This window comes from Mus musculus, chromosome 4, assembly GCF_000001635.26.
Source record: "Mus musculus strain C57BL/6J chromosome 4, GRCm38.p6 C57BL/6J".
Taxonomy (NCBI): domain Eukaryota; kingdom Metazoa; phylum Chordata; class Mammalia; order Rodentia; family Muridae; genus Mus; species Mus musculus.
In genome coordinates, this window is record NC_000070.6 from 50787848 (window position 1) to 50804415 (window position 16568).

At 37.5% G+C, this 16568-nt stretch overlaps 2 long non-coding RNA genes across 4 annotated transcripts in view; one reads left to right on the top strand and one right to left on the bottom strand.

Moving 5' to 3' along the window:
* Positions 1-379: 379 nt before the first annotated feature.
* Positions 380-16568, bottom strand: part of Gm42288 — a 38775-nt gene continuing 22586 nt past the window's right edge. Inside the window, exon 3 of the long non-coding RNA XR_881276.1 lies at positions 380-1369. This is a non-coding gene — a long non-coding RNA (predicted gene, 42288). The remainder of the gene's footprint in view (positions 1370-16568) is intronic.
* Gm42287 overlaps positions 1777-16568 on the top strand; it is a 114103-nt gene continuing 99311 nt past the window's right edge. For all 3 annotated transcript variants that reach the window (XR_881275.1, XR_881274.1, XR_881273.1), the window contains exon 1: positions 1777-1858. This is a non-coding gene — a long non-coding RNA (predicted gene, 42287). The remainder of the gene's footprint in view (positions 1859-16568) is intronic.

Sequence of the window (16568 nt, forward strand, 5' to 3'; positions counted from 1 at the left end):
GAGGTGGATGTTCTCAGCCAACCATTGGACTGAGCAAAAGGTCCCCAGTGGAGTAGCTAGAGAAAGGACTGAAGGAGCAAAAGGGGCTTGCAGCCCCATAGGAGAAACACCGATATGAACCAAGCAGTACTCCCAGAGCTCCCAGGGTCTAAACCACCAACCAAAGAATACACATGGAGGGACCCATGGCTCCAGCTACATATGTAGAAGAGAATGGCCTTGTTGGACATCAATGGGAGGAGAGGCCCTTGGTCCTGAGAAGACTTGATGCCCCAGTGTAGGTAAATGCCAGGACAGGGAAGTAGGAGTGGGTGGGTTGGTGAGCAGGGGCAGGGGAGATGGGATAGGGGTTTTCAAAGGGGAAACCAGGAAAGGGGATAACATTTGAAATGTAAATAAAGAAAATATCTAATAAAAAAGGAGAACTAGAATTGATAGTTATATATGGATAACTATTTTGCATGACTTGAAATTGGTAGATCAAATGGAGGTGGGTAGAGAAGAGGTAAGGAAAGGAATACAGTCAGGGGTTCTCTGGAAGCATAATGGAGTAGAAATGTTTTACAATAAATGCATATATGAGGGTGATCTACACAAAATTGTCAAATAGCAAAAGAGATAGTGCCCCAACTGGACATGATTTGTCACCAACTGAATTTTACAAAACCAGAAATGGGTTGCCTCAATTGAGTTGTTGATCAGAAAGGATCCCATGGAAACTCTCAAACAGACAAGGCTGTTGGTAAGGATATTGGCTATTCTTCACAAGCTGTGGGCAAGGCACTATTTCTGGAAAACACCTCCATACCTCATTCAACACAGAGAATTTGAGATGGCACCTGTATAGAGACTTTCACATCTATAATGTCCAAAGTACTGGGAGGTGCTCCTGCTAGCAAAGGAGAAAAGTAAATACTAACCCATCTATAAACCCATTGCTTTACAATGTTGACCTTTCTGCAAGAAACAATGGTTCCACAAGCAAGCTGGAATAATCAAGCTTGGCTCGCTGGAAGCTCTGGGGTTACTGGTTAGTTCATATTGATTTGAGTCCCACTCTATGAAATAGAACCCATACTCAGCACTTCTAGAGTGGCCAAAAACCTGATCTTGATTGTTCAGAGACCCAAGGGTAATTCCAAGATTACTATTTGCTATAGGAAGATGGCAATAAAATGACTCCTAGACTCTTAACAGTATACTGTGCTCCTAGATCAGTGCCTTACTCGGTTACCATCACAGGAGCTCTTGCAGCAAATGGGAACATAACACCCACAGCCAGGCAATGCTCCAAAAGTGAGAGTCCTTGGAACTCTTAGATAAAATGGGATGGCTCCATGAAATCCCTCTCCTCACGGCTCAAGGAACCCTGCAAAAGAGGAAGCAGAAATTGTATGAAAACAGAGGGAGTGAAGAACAGTAAGACTCAAAGACTTTTAAACACAGCAGGACTGGTATTCATGTGGACTCAAGAGACTGTGACATCAGGATCAGGGCCTGCAAGGATCTGCAACAAATGATGTCATTGTTCTGAGATGAGAAGTGGACAAACTCGTTCATCCTTAACCCAAAAAAATATCTCCAATTGATAACAACTTTCAAGTGAAAATTTAGTATCCCCCAAGAAAGTCTCACTGGGGAGACAACTCCTTAGGATAGGTCCAATGTCCAGCTGTAGACAATCAGAAGATAATGAAATCAATGGAATATTGGGAGGTTCTTTGTCTCATTATGTTGTCAGGGCATTTAGAATTGTGTTTGTTTGCTTACCATACAGGATCTCTGCATATAACTAATGGCTTCTGCTTTTGTATTTTTATGAGATTTCTGTGTATGTGGAAACAGGTCTGTCTTACAGGTATGTATCTCATACTTTTTCTTTTAGGTCATTTTCTTCTCTTTGTTTTGCACTATTATGACTTGCTTGTTTTGTGTTGTTTTGTTTTGTTTGTTTTGTTTCATTCCTTAGATGTCTGCTTGTTTACTAAGAGACAGAAAGAATGTGGATCAGGATGGGAGGGGACATGGGCGGGAACTTGGAGGAGTAGGGTCAGGGGAACAGTTATAAAAATATATTTTATGAAAAAATTCATTTTTAATAAGAGAAAAGCAGTGACCCATCATTTTATATACATAGTGAGTTTTATTGCTTGATAATGCCATATAATATATCGTAATCTATCTTTTTTTCAATTCCAATTCTCTCCCTATCCATCCTACTTTACCCTCCAGAGTTTAAGATTTTTATCTTTAATGTATCTTTAATTGACCTATGTTGTGGCATGTATATATTTATACTTAGCTAAACATGTGGATTAGTTTTTATTTCACTTTTATTAAAAAAATGTTTCTTAGATATATTTTAAGTACATATACTATGTATGTCCCTCAGTTTTAGACTTGGGAGTGTTCCTGATATTGTAGTGACTCTAGTTTGAAATTTTCAAGAAATAAAACAAAAAAACAAACAAACAAACAAACAAAAAAAAACAAGACACAACTTTCCAAATTAACTGGCCCATTTATCTCCCACATGCTTATCAATGTTATAACCTCAGTTTTTGACTGTTGCCATCCTAGGGGGTGTTAATTCTGTGTCATCATGGTTTTGGTTTGCGTTAAACAGGTGATTGCTGACTTACTTTTGGCATATTTTTTTTTTGTCTTTGCTTGTTGGGCATTCATTTGAGAATGTCTTATTATTCTCTGCTGAATTTTAGAATGTAGGAATTTTCTTATTTGGCTATTATTCTAATTTAGCTATTATTCTATTTTCTTATTTAGTTATTACTCTAAACACAGTCCCCTAGTTACTTAATTTGTAAATATTTCTCATGTTCTGTATGTTATAATTTTCAGTTGTATAATATCTATTCAAAGTTTAATCTGTTATATTACACTATATGTGTGTGTGTGTGTGTGTGTGTTTATAGTATTTGGAGATTTGGCCTAACTCATGATAATAAAGGAATACTCATAATGTTTTTTTTTTAGGAGCTTTGTCTTTTATTTCTTTCATTTGAGTTCTTTTATCTAGTATATATTTTGGCTGTGACATAAACCAAGGGTCATATGTTATCTGTTGGTGTTATAATATCCAGTATAACATTTCCATCTATTAGATTATTTCCAGTTAATTGATAAAAATCAAATTATTATTATTCTATAGCTCTACTTTATTTTTGCATATCTGTATGGTCAATTTGCAATGTGCATGTGTCAGTGGAGGCGAAAAGGTGATGTTAAATATCCCGGAGCTATAACTACAGGTGTTTGTCAGCTACCATTTATGAGAGCAGAACACTGAACTTAGTTTCTCTGCAAGAGCACTATTTATATTTAACTGCCTTTCTAATGTATCGCTCTAGCCAATACTGTATAGATGGGAGCATTTATTTTACAATCTTCAATTTCATTTTATTTATCCAAATGATTGACTTTAGACATTATATCACAATTTTTATCAGTACTATTTTTTTCCATTTTTATTAGGTATTTAGCTCATTTACATTTCCAATGCTATACCAAAAGTCCCCCATAGCCACCCACCCCCACTCCCCTCCCACCCACTCCCCTTTTTTGGCCCTGGCATTCCCCTGTACTGGGGCATATAAAGTTTGTGTGTCCAATGGGCCTCTCTTTCCAGTGATGGCCGCCTAGGCCATCTTTTGATACGTATGCAGCTAGAGTCAAGAGCTCCGGGGTACTGGTTAGTTCATAATGTTGTTCCACCTATAGAGTTGCAGATCCCTTTAGCTTCTTGGGTACTTTCTCTAGCTCCTTCATTGGGGGCCATGTGATCCATCCAATAGCCGACTGTGAGCATCCACTTCTATGTTTGCTAGGCCCAGGCATACTCTGACAAGAGACAGCTATATCAGGGTCCTTTCAGCATAATCTTGCTAGTGTATGCATGGTGTCAGCATTTGGAAGCTGATTATGGGATGGATCCCCGGATATGGCAGTCTCTACATGGTCCATCTTTTTATCTCAGCTCCAAACTTTGTCTCTGTACCTCCTTCCAAGGGTGTTTTGTTCCCACTTCTAAGGAGGGGCATAGTGTCCACACTTCAGTCGTCATTTTTCTTGAGTTTCATGTGTTTAGGAAATTGTATCTTATATCTTGGATATCCTAGATTTTGGGCTAATATCCACTTATCAGTGAGTACATATTGTGTGAGTTCCTTTGTGAATGTGTTACCTCACTCAGGATGATGCCCTCCAGGTCCATCCATTTGGCTAGGAATTTCATAAATTCATTCATTTTAATAGCTGAGTAGTACTCCATTGTGTAGATGTACCACATTTTCTGTATCCATTCCTCTGTTGAGGGGCATCTGGGTTCCTTCCAGCTTCTGGCTATTATAAATAAGGCTGCTATGAACATAGTGGAGCATGTGTCCTTCTTACCAGTTGGGGCATCTTCTGGATATATGCCCAGGAGAGGTATTGCTGGATCCTCCGGTAGTACTATATCCAGTTTTCTGAGGAACCGCCAGACTGATTTCCAGAGTGGTTGTACAAGCCTGCAATCCCACCAACAATGGAGGAGTGTTCCTCTTTCTCCACATCCTCACCAGCATCTGCTGTCACCTGAATTTTTGATCTTAGCCATTCTGACTGGTGTGAGGTGGAATCTCAGGGTTGTTTTGATTTGCATTTCCCTGATGATTAAGGATGTTGAACATTTTTATCAGTACTATTTTATAATAACTTATAGAACTGTAATACATTTAGTATTACAATTTTATCTTCTCTTTTCAAGATTGCCTTAGCTCTTCTTGATCCTTTGAATTTCAAGTGAATTTTACAATTTGGCTTGCCAATTTCTGCAAAATATTAGATGATACTTCCTTATAATCTGTGTTAATTTTATACCAATTTAAAGGATATTGTGCAGTTTTAACAATACTGAGTCTGGATTTATGAACATGAGTGAGGTATTTTTATTCAAGTTTTCATAACTTATTTTAAATTATTTTGTCATTTTCGGGGATATGTTTTGTCTACATTTCATTCCATTTATTCTTCACCACATTCTTAAATTAGTATCACGGAAACAGAATTGCTTACTTTTAATTTTAGATACTTCATTGTTATTGTATCCAGAAGAGTTTTGTACATTGGTACCTTGGCTTGCAACCTCATTCAGCTCATTTCTTAGACTTTGTAACCTTCAGTGAATTCTTTAGGATTTTCTACATATACAGGTTTCAATGATTCATGGAGAGGAAACATGAATAGAATTTTCATAACAATGTTTTCTACACAGAAGTTGTTCTTATTAATAACAGTATAAACCACTGCCATTAAATCATTTTCTGGATGTGTTGTAACAATATTCAAAAGTCTGCTGTGAGATGATATACTTTTTAGATTCTATAGTTGAAAAATACCTGACAATTTGAATGTGAGTTTTAAATATAAAATGGTAAAAATACATCCTGTCACATGAACAAAGACTTCAGTCAAGAAATGAAAATAAAATCTCTTATTGCAGGCTGTTTTTAAATCTTTCGCTATACCTTTAATGAGAAACCTATAATCAGTGTTTGTAAATGCATGTGCATTCTTTCCTTAATTTATGTGATTGTGTATATTACACTGCTATAATTTCACTTACTTAAAATTTCAAAATTAAAGCATTACAACATATACCATACTTACTATTATATAAGCAGTTTTCTAGTTGAACAATTTAAACCTAAATCCATAGACTAATTTTATTTACAGCTTTCCAAACATATCAATTTTCCTGATAAAATTTATCTTAAATCCAATAACAATTAGAATTTGGTACATGATAGGAACAAGTTTACAATACTTTCAAAATATGAGAAACTATCAAAACAGTATTTTTAGTATAAAAATTTTAAATTGATTGTAAAACAAAAATATTTTCAAATATATAAATATTAATATAGAAATTTTTCTCTCAAAGTAATACCAATATTCTGTTTTACCCAGAAGAAAACAAATTTTTAAAAAGCTCAAATAAAAGGAATGAAGTGGATAATATGCTATTGATCTCATTTTAAAAACATATATATTTGTGACCATGGCAGTGAATTTGATACTACTACTACTACTACCAACAACAACAATAAAGAGGACAACTTGTATTGTTTGCATCCAAAGGGAGACCTTATGAGCTCATAGCAACAATCATTTAATGTTTTTTTTTTTAATTAGATGTTTACTTTATTTACATTTCAAATGTTGTCCGCTTTCCTGGTTTCCCCTCCGAAACCCCATGATCCCCTTGTGCCTCCCCCTACTCACCAACCCACCCACCCACACTTCCTAGCCCTAGCATTTCCCTACACTCAGACACAGAGCCTTCACAGGACCAAGGGCTTCTCCTCCCATTAATGACCAACTAGTCCATCCTCTGTTACATATGCAGTTGGAGCCATGAGTTCCACCATGTGTACTCTTTGGTTGGTGATTTAGTCTCTGGGAGCTCTGGGGCTACTGGTTAGTTCATATTGTTGTTCCTCCTATGGGGCAGCTAACCCCTTCAGCTCCTTGGGTCCTTTCTCTAGCTTCTTCACTGGGTAACTTGTCCTCAGTCCAATGGTTGGCTGTGAGGATCCACCTCTGTATTTGTTAGGCACTGGTGGAGCCTCTCTGGAGATGGCTATTACTAGCTTCTGTCAGTAAACACTTGGCATCCACAAAAGTGTCTAGGTCTAGATTTGGTGATTGTATATGGGATGGATCCCCGGAATACCCAAGGTACAATTCGCAAACCACATGAAACTCAAGAAGAAGGAAGATCAATGTGTGGATACTTCGATCCTTCTTAGAAGGGGGAACAAAATACCCATGGAAGGAGTTACAGAGACAAAGTTTGGAGCAGAGAGACAAAGTTTGGAGCAGAGTGTGAAGGAATGACCATTTAATGTTTTTTAATGTTAAGGCTTGAAAACAGGTGCGTTTAAAAATGCATACAAGATTGTATTAAATTCCTGATGAACAAGAAACTATAGTAACCCATATTGGGAAATCCTGTAATAAAAGTAAATCACTTTATTTAATAAATAATTATAATTTTAACTAAAGCATTTTTCAAGATTAAAATCATTGAAGGCTAAAACAATCTAATGTAACTTCATGACACATTTGATTCACGTTTTGAACTCAATAATACAAGGCAGGTAAGTGAGTGATGTCACTGGAAATATGTAGGATGATATTTTTGTATTTCAGAGAGAAATACTTATCTCCTCAGTCTGTGAACTCCAACTTGTTTATATGTTTGTATACTCACCCACTCATTCCAGTATTTATAGTACCATACTATTTAACTTATAGAATTAAATGTCTATGGTTTGCCTTATTCTTAGGGGCTGATGCTCCCAGCCAACCACTGGACTGAGCACGGAGTCCCTGATTGAGGAATTGAAGAAGGGACTAGAGGCTAAGGGGGTTTGCAGCCCCATGGGGGGACCAATCGTGTCAACTGGCCAGACTCCCCTCCCCATGGAGCTCCCGGGGACTGGACCACCAACCAAAGAGTACACATGGAAGGACACATGGCTCTGGCTGCATATGTGGCAGAGGATGGCCTTGTTGGACATCAGCATTCCCCTACACTGGGGCTCAATGCTGATGCCCAATGCCCCAGTGTAGGGGAATGCTGGGGCACAGGAAAACTGGAGTGGTTGGGTGGGTGGGGGAGGACCCACATAGAGGCAAGGGAAGAGAGGTAAGGAAAGACCTGGAAGGGTAAACATTTAAAATATAAATCAAGAAAATTTCCAATAAAAAAGGAAAAAGTAAAGGAAAAAAACCCAAAAACCAAAAACCAAAACATCCTATAGATGACTGTGAGCACTCACTTCTGTATTTGCCAGACACTGGCATAGCCTCATACAAGACAGCTATATCAGGGTCCCTTCAGCAAAATCTTCCTGGTATATGCAATAGTGTCTGCATTTGGTGGCTGATTATGGGATGGATCCCCGGTTGGGCTTCCAATGGAGAAGCTAGAGAAAGCACCCAAGGAGCTGAAGGTGTCTGCAACCCTATAGGTGGAATAACAATATGAGCTAACCAGTACCCCCCAGAGCTCATGTCTCTAGCTGTATGTGTAGCAGAAGATGGCTTAGTCGGCCATCATTGGGAAGAGAGACCCCTTGGTATTGCAAACTTTATATGCCTCAGTACAGGGGAATGCCAGGGCCAAGAAGTGGGAGTGGGTGGGTAGGGGAGCAGGGCAGGGGGAGGGTATAGGGGACTTTCAGGATAGCATTTGAAATGTAAATAATGAAAATATCTAATAATAATGATAATAAAACTTATTCTTAGACCTAACCTTTCAATATTTGGACACTTGTTAAATATTGGTGAGCACTTTATGAAAGTCATCAGATTTTCTCACAAGATGTTGACAGAGATTGTTAATAAATCTCCTGATGATGATTAATTAAGGAAGTTATTACTTCAATGTTCTCAGAAAACCTGGCTTTAAATGGGGAAAAAAAAAACTCAGGACAGAAAATGAGTAAGCAGAGACTGAGCCAGATGCACAGTTCACAACCATTCTTGTCTCTATCTCTCCCCAAAGGACTCACCATCAACTTCAGCCATAGGATTTCATGAGTCAACCATTTGTCCTCATAGACATCTGTGCTTTTGAATTTCTAAGTGTGCAAACCCCTTTTAGTTAGTGACAACTTCTATCGTCTACGTCACCATTTTATAAATGAATAATTCTCAAATCAATAGTTTTTAGGAAAATGCTTCCTAAATGCTCTACACTGTGATGTGATGAAAGAAGATTAAAAAAAAAATTCCCATTATTTAGAATTCTAACCAAGTTTGTAAAAGGTAAAATATTCTCAGAGTAAAACATAATCTTTCTGATAAACCATCTTCATTAGGTTTTAATAATTAGACTGTTCTGAGTGGATGGATGCTCAATTTCAAAGAGTTGGTATATTTTCTTTCTGGCTTGCTTTACATCCTTTGATTCGGCATGATTAATAACAGTGTCACTAAGTTCCACAGACATAGAGGGGCAAAATTAACCAGAGGATATCTGTGAGATTCTTTGAACTGGCACACAGAATAAATCATGTTGGCGCTTAGGCAGTAGTGAAAATTGTCTGCTTACAAGAGTACTTTGTGGAGAGAAAGTAAAACATGAAGACAGTCTAAACTTCACTCTGGGAAGTAATAGAAGGCTTCTGCTTGCTTTTGTCAGACATTTGTTATTTAAATATAATTTCTTTCATTGGCATTTAAGAAAATTTCTATTTTTTAGAACATATTTAAAAGTACTGATTTCCAAGGTATGTAACGTGGAATGATGTTTAGACATAACCTAAACCATCACCTTCTTCAAAAGTGGAGAGTTATTTTTTTCATATCACAGAAATTACAAATGCATTTAGAATTTAGACATTTTAATACCACAAATAGCATGAACTACCACTAATCAGTTAGTAGATAAACCATGCTTTTCAATTTAATACATCTTAATCCCTTGGATAGTTTCTGAATTTACCAGGAGTACTAAACATGGCCATTATTTTCCAGGGTACAAAAGTAGCTATAGAGACTTAGAGACTCAAATCTCATAGGCAAAACCCTGTTACCCAGAGAGATATCAACAGCAAACTCCCATAGGCAACCTAGTAATTAAATAGAAAGCTCACAATGGCTGGAGCTTCAGAGGGCACGTTCATGAAAGGAACTCTTGGCTATGCTTTAGGGTTTATTTTGTGATTTGCACAGTTGAAAAGGAAAAGCATAGCCTCAATAGTTGGTACTTGAATGGGTACATCTCTGGTGATACTGGAATTCTCTTCAGTAAACTCTCCACATTATCTGTTTCTCTACATAAATATCTATGTAGCTTAGGGTTTCAATTACTGTGAAGACACACCATGACCAAATTATCTCTTATGAAGGACAGCATTTAGTTGGAGTTGCCTTATACTTTCAGAGATTGACTCCATTATCATCATGACAGGAAGCATAACAGCATCTAGGCTAGCAGACATGAAGTTGGAGGATCCCAGAGTTCTACATCTTCCTTCCTTCCTTCCTTCCTTCCTTCCTTCCTTCCTTCCTTCCTTCCTTCCTTCCTTCCTTTCTTCCTTCCTTCCTTCCTTCCTTCCTTCTTTCCTTCCTTCCTTCCTTCCTTCCTTCCTTCCTTCCTTCCTTCCTTCCTTCCTTTCTTTCTTTCTTTCTTTCTTTCTTTCTTTCTTTCTTTCTTTCTTTCTTTCTTTCTTTCTTTCTTTCTTTCTTTCTTCCTCTTCCTTCCATTATTTATTTTGGAATTAATTTATGTATTTATTCTTTAATTTTTTGTTTACAGTCCTCCTGGTCCACCCTCTGACTGTTCTACATGCCATACCTTTCCTCCATCTCCAAGAGGATATCCACACCTCCCAACCCCCACACATATACCAGACCTACCCATTACCTGGGGCCTCAAGTCTCTTGAGGGTTAGGTGCATCTTCTCTATTGAATTCAGACCAAGCAGTCATTTTCTGGATATGTGTTTGGAGCCTCATATCAGCTGGTATATGCTACCTGGTTGGTGGCTCAGTGTCTGAGAGATCTTGGGGTCCTGGTTAGTCGAGTCTGCTGGTCTTCCTATGGGGTCACCCTATTCCTCCTCTTCTTCTAGATTTTCCCTAATTCAACCACAGGGGGCACCAGACTCTTTTCATTGGTTGGATGTAAATATCTACATCTGACTCTTTCAGCTGCTTGTTGGATCTTTCAGAGGGCAGTTATAATAGGCCCCTTTTATGAGAACACCATAGCATTTGTAATAGTGTCAGCCCTTGGGGCCTCCGCTTGAGCTGGATCCAAATTTGGGGCTGTCACTTGACCTCATTTTCCTCAGTCTCTTCCCTATCCCACAGTCAAAACCTCTGATCCAGAATTGTCCCTGTCTGAAAGAACTGCAGGGACAAAAATGGAGAGTTCTCCATCTTGATCAGAAGGCAATCTCTAACAGATTGACTTATAGTCATCTAGAAGGAGGATTGCTTTCAAACTGAATAGAACTTCAAAGTCCACACCCACAGTGATGCAATTCCTTGCACAAAACCACATCTCCTAATAGTGTCCCTTCCTCTAGGCCAAGCATATTCAAATCACTACAATATGCAAGTGTGAATCTTTGTATCTATCTACTTGAAAGAAATATTAAAAAGAGTGATTTGATTTTAATATGCTTTTACATAACATATTTGAGGGGAAATGATTAAATATGACTTTTGCAATAATTGAAGTTAGTAACAGGAAAATTCCCCTTCACATTATGATTCTTTGCTTCTAATCTCACACTTGTAGAAATATGGTATACACAAATGATGCACAGGTACCAACACATCATAATAACCAAGAAAAATAAAAGCAGAGTAGGTTGAAGAGATAAAAGTTACCAATGTACTTTTTGATGCAAATTAAACATCATATTTATTGTTATTATTATTATTATCTGAAATTAGATTCTTCTCTCACACAGTACATCCTAACCACAGTTTTGCCTCTCTCTACTCCTCCTAGTTCTTTAGGACCTCCCCTCTCTCTGAGAGCCACTCTCTTTCAGTTACATCTTCAGAAAAACAAAGGCTTCCAAGAGACAACAGCTAAATAAGACCAAATGAGACACAATAAGACTAGGCAAGATCTTTCATTTCAAAGGTGAACCAGTAACCTGATTAAAGAAAAGGAATATCAAGGGTTGACAAAAGAGTCAGAGACACGTCCATTCCCACTGTTAGTCATCCCACAAAAACATCAACCTAGCATTCATGGCATACATGCAGAAGACTTTGTGCAGACCCATGCAAACACTGTGGTTGCCATTTCAGTATATATGAGCCCATATGTACCCAGTTTCATTTATCCTGTGGGGCATGTCCTCCTGGTAACCCCCATTTTCTCTGACTCCTAAAGTCTTTCTCTACAACTTCAGTTGGGTTCTCCAATCTCCTATAAGAGAGACCCTAGGGGAGAGCCCTAATAGAGATCTCTTATTTAGACCTTCTCGAAGGAAAGGGCATCCAGACCTTGCCCCATGTGGGGATCCATTCCACATATAGTCACCAAATCCAGACACTACTGTGGATGCCAAGAAGTGCTTGCTGACAGGAGCCTGATATAGCTGTCTTCTGAGAGGCTCTGCCAGACCCTGACAAATACAGAGGCTCACAGACAACCATTGGACTGAACACAAGGTTCCCAAAGAGGGAGTTAGAGAAAAGACTGAAGGAGCTGAAGGGGTTTGAAACCTCAAAGGAAGAGCAATAATATCAACCAACCAGACACGTCTGAGCCCCCAGGGACTAAACTACCAACCAAGGAGTATACATTGAGGGACCCATGGCTCTAGCCACATATGTAGGAGGTGATGGCCCTTGTTGGTCATCAATGGGAGGAGAGAACCTTGGTCCTATAAAGGCTCTGTGCCCCAGTGTAGGGAAATGACAGGGTGGGGAAGCAGAAGTGTGTGGATGGAAGGGGGAGCACCCTCATAGAAGAAGGGGAAAGGGGAAAAGGATAGGGGCTGTAGGGAGTGGGGAAGGGGATAACATTTGGAATGTAAATAAAGAAAATATCCAATAAAAAAGAGAAATGTAAATAAAGAAATAGACCTTCTCTCTTCCTATTGTCTTGCTGTGGTATCTGCCCCTGATCACATTTACCACTAGAGAAATGCTCTCTAATGACAACTGAACAATACATCTATCAGTATAAAAGAGTAACATTACAAATTATTTCATGTCATTATTTTGTTGTTGTTTCGCTTTTGTTGTTTGTTTATTTGTTGGGTTGGTTGGTTGGTAGGTTTAGTTTTATTTTGTGGTTCTGTCTTAGGGTTCTCAAGTCCCTGGTTTTTGGCGAACCAGGCAGTGTATGGCATGGGCTCCCTCTAGTGTCATTGGTGTTAGTTAAGCCAAACATTGGTTAACTAATTCCACAAATTCTGCACCACTATTGGATCAGCATATACCCTGCACCAAATTTAAATCCAAGTGGATCAAAGACTTCAACTTAGAATCAAACACGTTATACCTGAATGGAGAGAGGGTTGGGAACAGCCTTGAGTGCATTTGCACAAGAGAGAACATCCTGAACAGAACATAGAATGTTGATCTTGGCCCAGGTACTAAGATCAAAAATTAATAAATGAGAAAGTATGGAACTGAAAAGCTTCTATAATGGGAAGGAAATTGTAAATTTTACAAAAAGGTAGACTATAAAATTGGAAAATATTTTCTTCCCAACTTCACATCGGTGAGAGGTCTAATTTCCAAAATATTTTAAAAAACTAAAGAAAGCAAATATTTAAGAATTACAAATAATCCAGTTAAAAAATAGGGTTTAGATCCAAACATTATTCTCAATCAAGGAATCTCAAATGTATGAGAAACATTTAAAACTGTTGAACATCCTTAGCCATCAGTGAACTCAAATCTACATTGACATTCAATCCATTCCAACTGTCAGAATAAAATCAAAAACACAAGAGACAACTCATATTTTTGAGGATGTGGAGCAAAGGCAACACCACTCTATTACTGGTGGGAGTCAAACTTGTATAACCACTATAGAAATCAGTGTGGTGATTCCTCAGAACATCATATTACTCTTTAAATGTATGTTTTCTCTTAAGGTTTTCATTAAGTGTCCTTATTTCTTGATTCACATTCCACAAGTTAAATTAAACCATAATTCATTAAGTCTGTGAAATTCTTAAGACACAAAATAAAGTTAATAGGGACTAATTATTTTTTCTGACTCCCTACTCCTGTATTGACTTTACCACTCATTGAGTTGAGAGCTAACAGTCACATCTAGGGTACAGTGTCAGATTTTTTTTGGGTGGGGGGAGAGGTCATAACATTTGATACTGGTCATGCCCAAGTTTATAAGGACAATGTCCACTAGGACACATAATGTTTCCATATATTGTCAGTATTTAGTGAAAATATTACTATGATCACCTATTTCCCACATTTCTTGGACAGCCAAGTAGCTTAGCCTACAGTTTGAATGTTGACAGTACCGAAGCTCATACATCCGATTGCAGTTTCTTTGGATGCAACATATCCTATTAATACTACTTCCAAGTCCAACTACCTGCAGTGTTCATTTTACATTTGTTCCCTAATTGTTCCTGGATAGTTAAACTATCTATGGACACACCAGACTGCTTTTTTGAAAAACATTTTTAAAATATTTCATTAGTTCTTTGAGACGATGTATGATGTTTTTGATCATATTTATTCTCTTCCCCAACTCTACCCAAACCTATCACAACCCATTCCTATTCAACTTCATGACTTTTTTTTAACATATGAAGATCAGTTTGTGCTATACAAATATTCACGGATGTATGAAGTCCTCCCATTGTGTCATAACTTGTTATGCACTTATAGAAAAATTACCCTTCATTTACCAGTAGCTAGCAATTGACACTACCAGTTTACTTAGAGGTGAAACTTGATATTCAAATATATCCTCCATATTAAGATTTGGTCTGGTTTGGGCTTAAACAGGTCTTATGAATGCTGCCATAATTGTTGTGTGTTTATATGTGAGGCTACCCTACTGTGTTCAGAAGACACTGTTTCCTTGCATACATCCACGAATTTCGGACCATAAACCCTTTCTGCCCCTCCTTTCACAACGATTACTGCTTTTGGAGAATAAGATGCAGTATATATGTTCTGTTTACTGATTAACATTCTGTAGTCTCTTATTCTCTACACTTTGGCTATTTATTTATCTTTGTGTTGCGTTGATTATCATCATCTACATTCTATTCTTGTGAAATATACTTGAGTGCATGTTGATTAGCATCGTCTATATTCTATTCTTGTGAAATATACTTGAGTGCATGTATATGCATTACGTCAAGTGTCCATGGACCAGAAGTGAGCATTAGATCCACTGGAATTGGAAGGTAGAAGAATAATTGTGAGCCAGTCTGTATAGATACTAGGAACTGAAGCTAAGTCCTACTCAAGAGCGAGCAAACACTCTTAACTGCTGAGCCATCCCACCAGCCAACAAATGTGTTTTATGATGAGCAACCTTATTAAGAATAACTTGGTTCAAGTTAGGGGCAATGGGTCATTTGGGAAAATGTTTACCTTCCAAGCACAACAACCTGAGCTTAATTCCCATAACACAGAGATAAAACTTGGGAGTGGTAATGTTCTTCTGAAGTCATCTCTAGCAAGAATAAGGCGGATGATTCCCTTGGGGCACTGACCAAAAATATCTATCTGAATGGGTGATATTCAAGCCAGTAAAAGAGCAGTATCAAACAAAAACAATCAAAACCAAAAGGAAACAAGCAAGCAAGCAAACAAACAAAGGAAATAAAACAAACAAAAATTAGGTGAATAGTTCCTGAGGAATGACACCTGAAATTGCTTTCTCACTTCTAATGTATGTATAAATGCATAGCATCACACTTATACACACACACACACACACACACACACACACATCTTTCTTGAGCTCCAGCAGTTTATATAATGGGGTGGGTATCTAAGAATGAGATGGATAGTTTTTTTGATGAATAATCTTAAAAACATGAAAATGAATGAAATGAATCTTTTCAAATTAAAAAGTTCACATCAGCTTTATGGGCATGTATTTACTGGAATTAAGGCTTTTACTCCTTTGAATTGATTAATAAGATATAAAAAAGTAATTTTTGAAATAAAATGGTAAAAAGTCATTATGAGTAACACATAAGTCTACATTGACATCTTCCATCTATTAAGCATGATATACTGAGTATTCATCTAATGTTTTAAACCAAATATTGATACTAGTTTTATTAGTAACTAATAGAATGCTTGAAAATCAGAATATTTATAAATGAAGATGAAGATACACCTTAAAACACTGGTTGATTTTACACACGGCTGCAGCAGCATCTTGTAGATTTCAATTAAAATAATGTATTTTTTGTTTGATTTGGAGTTATGTGAGACATGGTCTCTCTATGTTGCCCTGGCTGTTCAATTGTCCTGGAACTTTCTATGTAGCCCAGGCTGGTTTCACACTCACAGGGATGTGCCTGAGTCTGTTTCCAGAAAGCTAGAATTTAAACTGTGCCCATCACCCAAAGCAAAGGATAGGCATTTAAAGGGAATTCTAATTTTAATGTTGTACAATTTATTTCTGCTAGGTTCTATTAGACAAGGTACACTCTCCGTGAGTTAAAGATAAAGAGCCTTTTAATTTGGTAAATTTTTGGTTTCCTCTTCCCTTTCAAGGGGATGCCTTCTGGGATTGAAGATATATTCTACCATTGCTTCCCCACTCTCCTTTGTGCTTCTTAATTATGCATAATGTCTTATACCTATTTTCATTGTAGAAATATAAAACTCAGTTTCTGAGGAAGATTTACTTAAAAATTATCAAAGCATAATATGAAATTTTCCTTTTCACCAAGCTTTTCTGAGCTCTGACACTTCATGGTGCATTCAAACAAACCAAGTGAAAAAACATTTTTGGTTTCTCATTTAATTATTCTTAAAAGTGCGTCTGCGTACATGTTATAAAGTTTGAG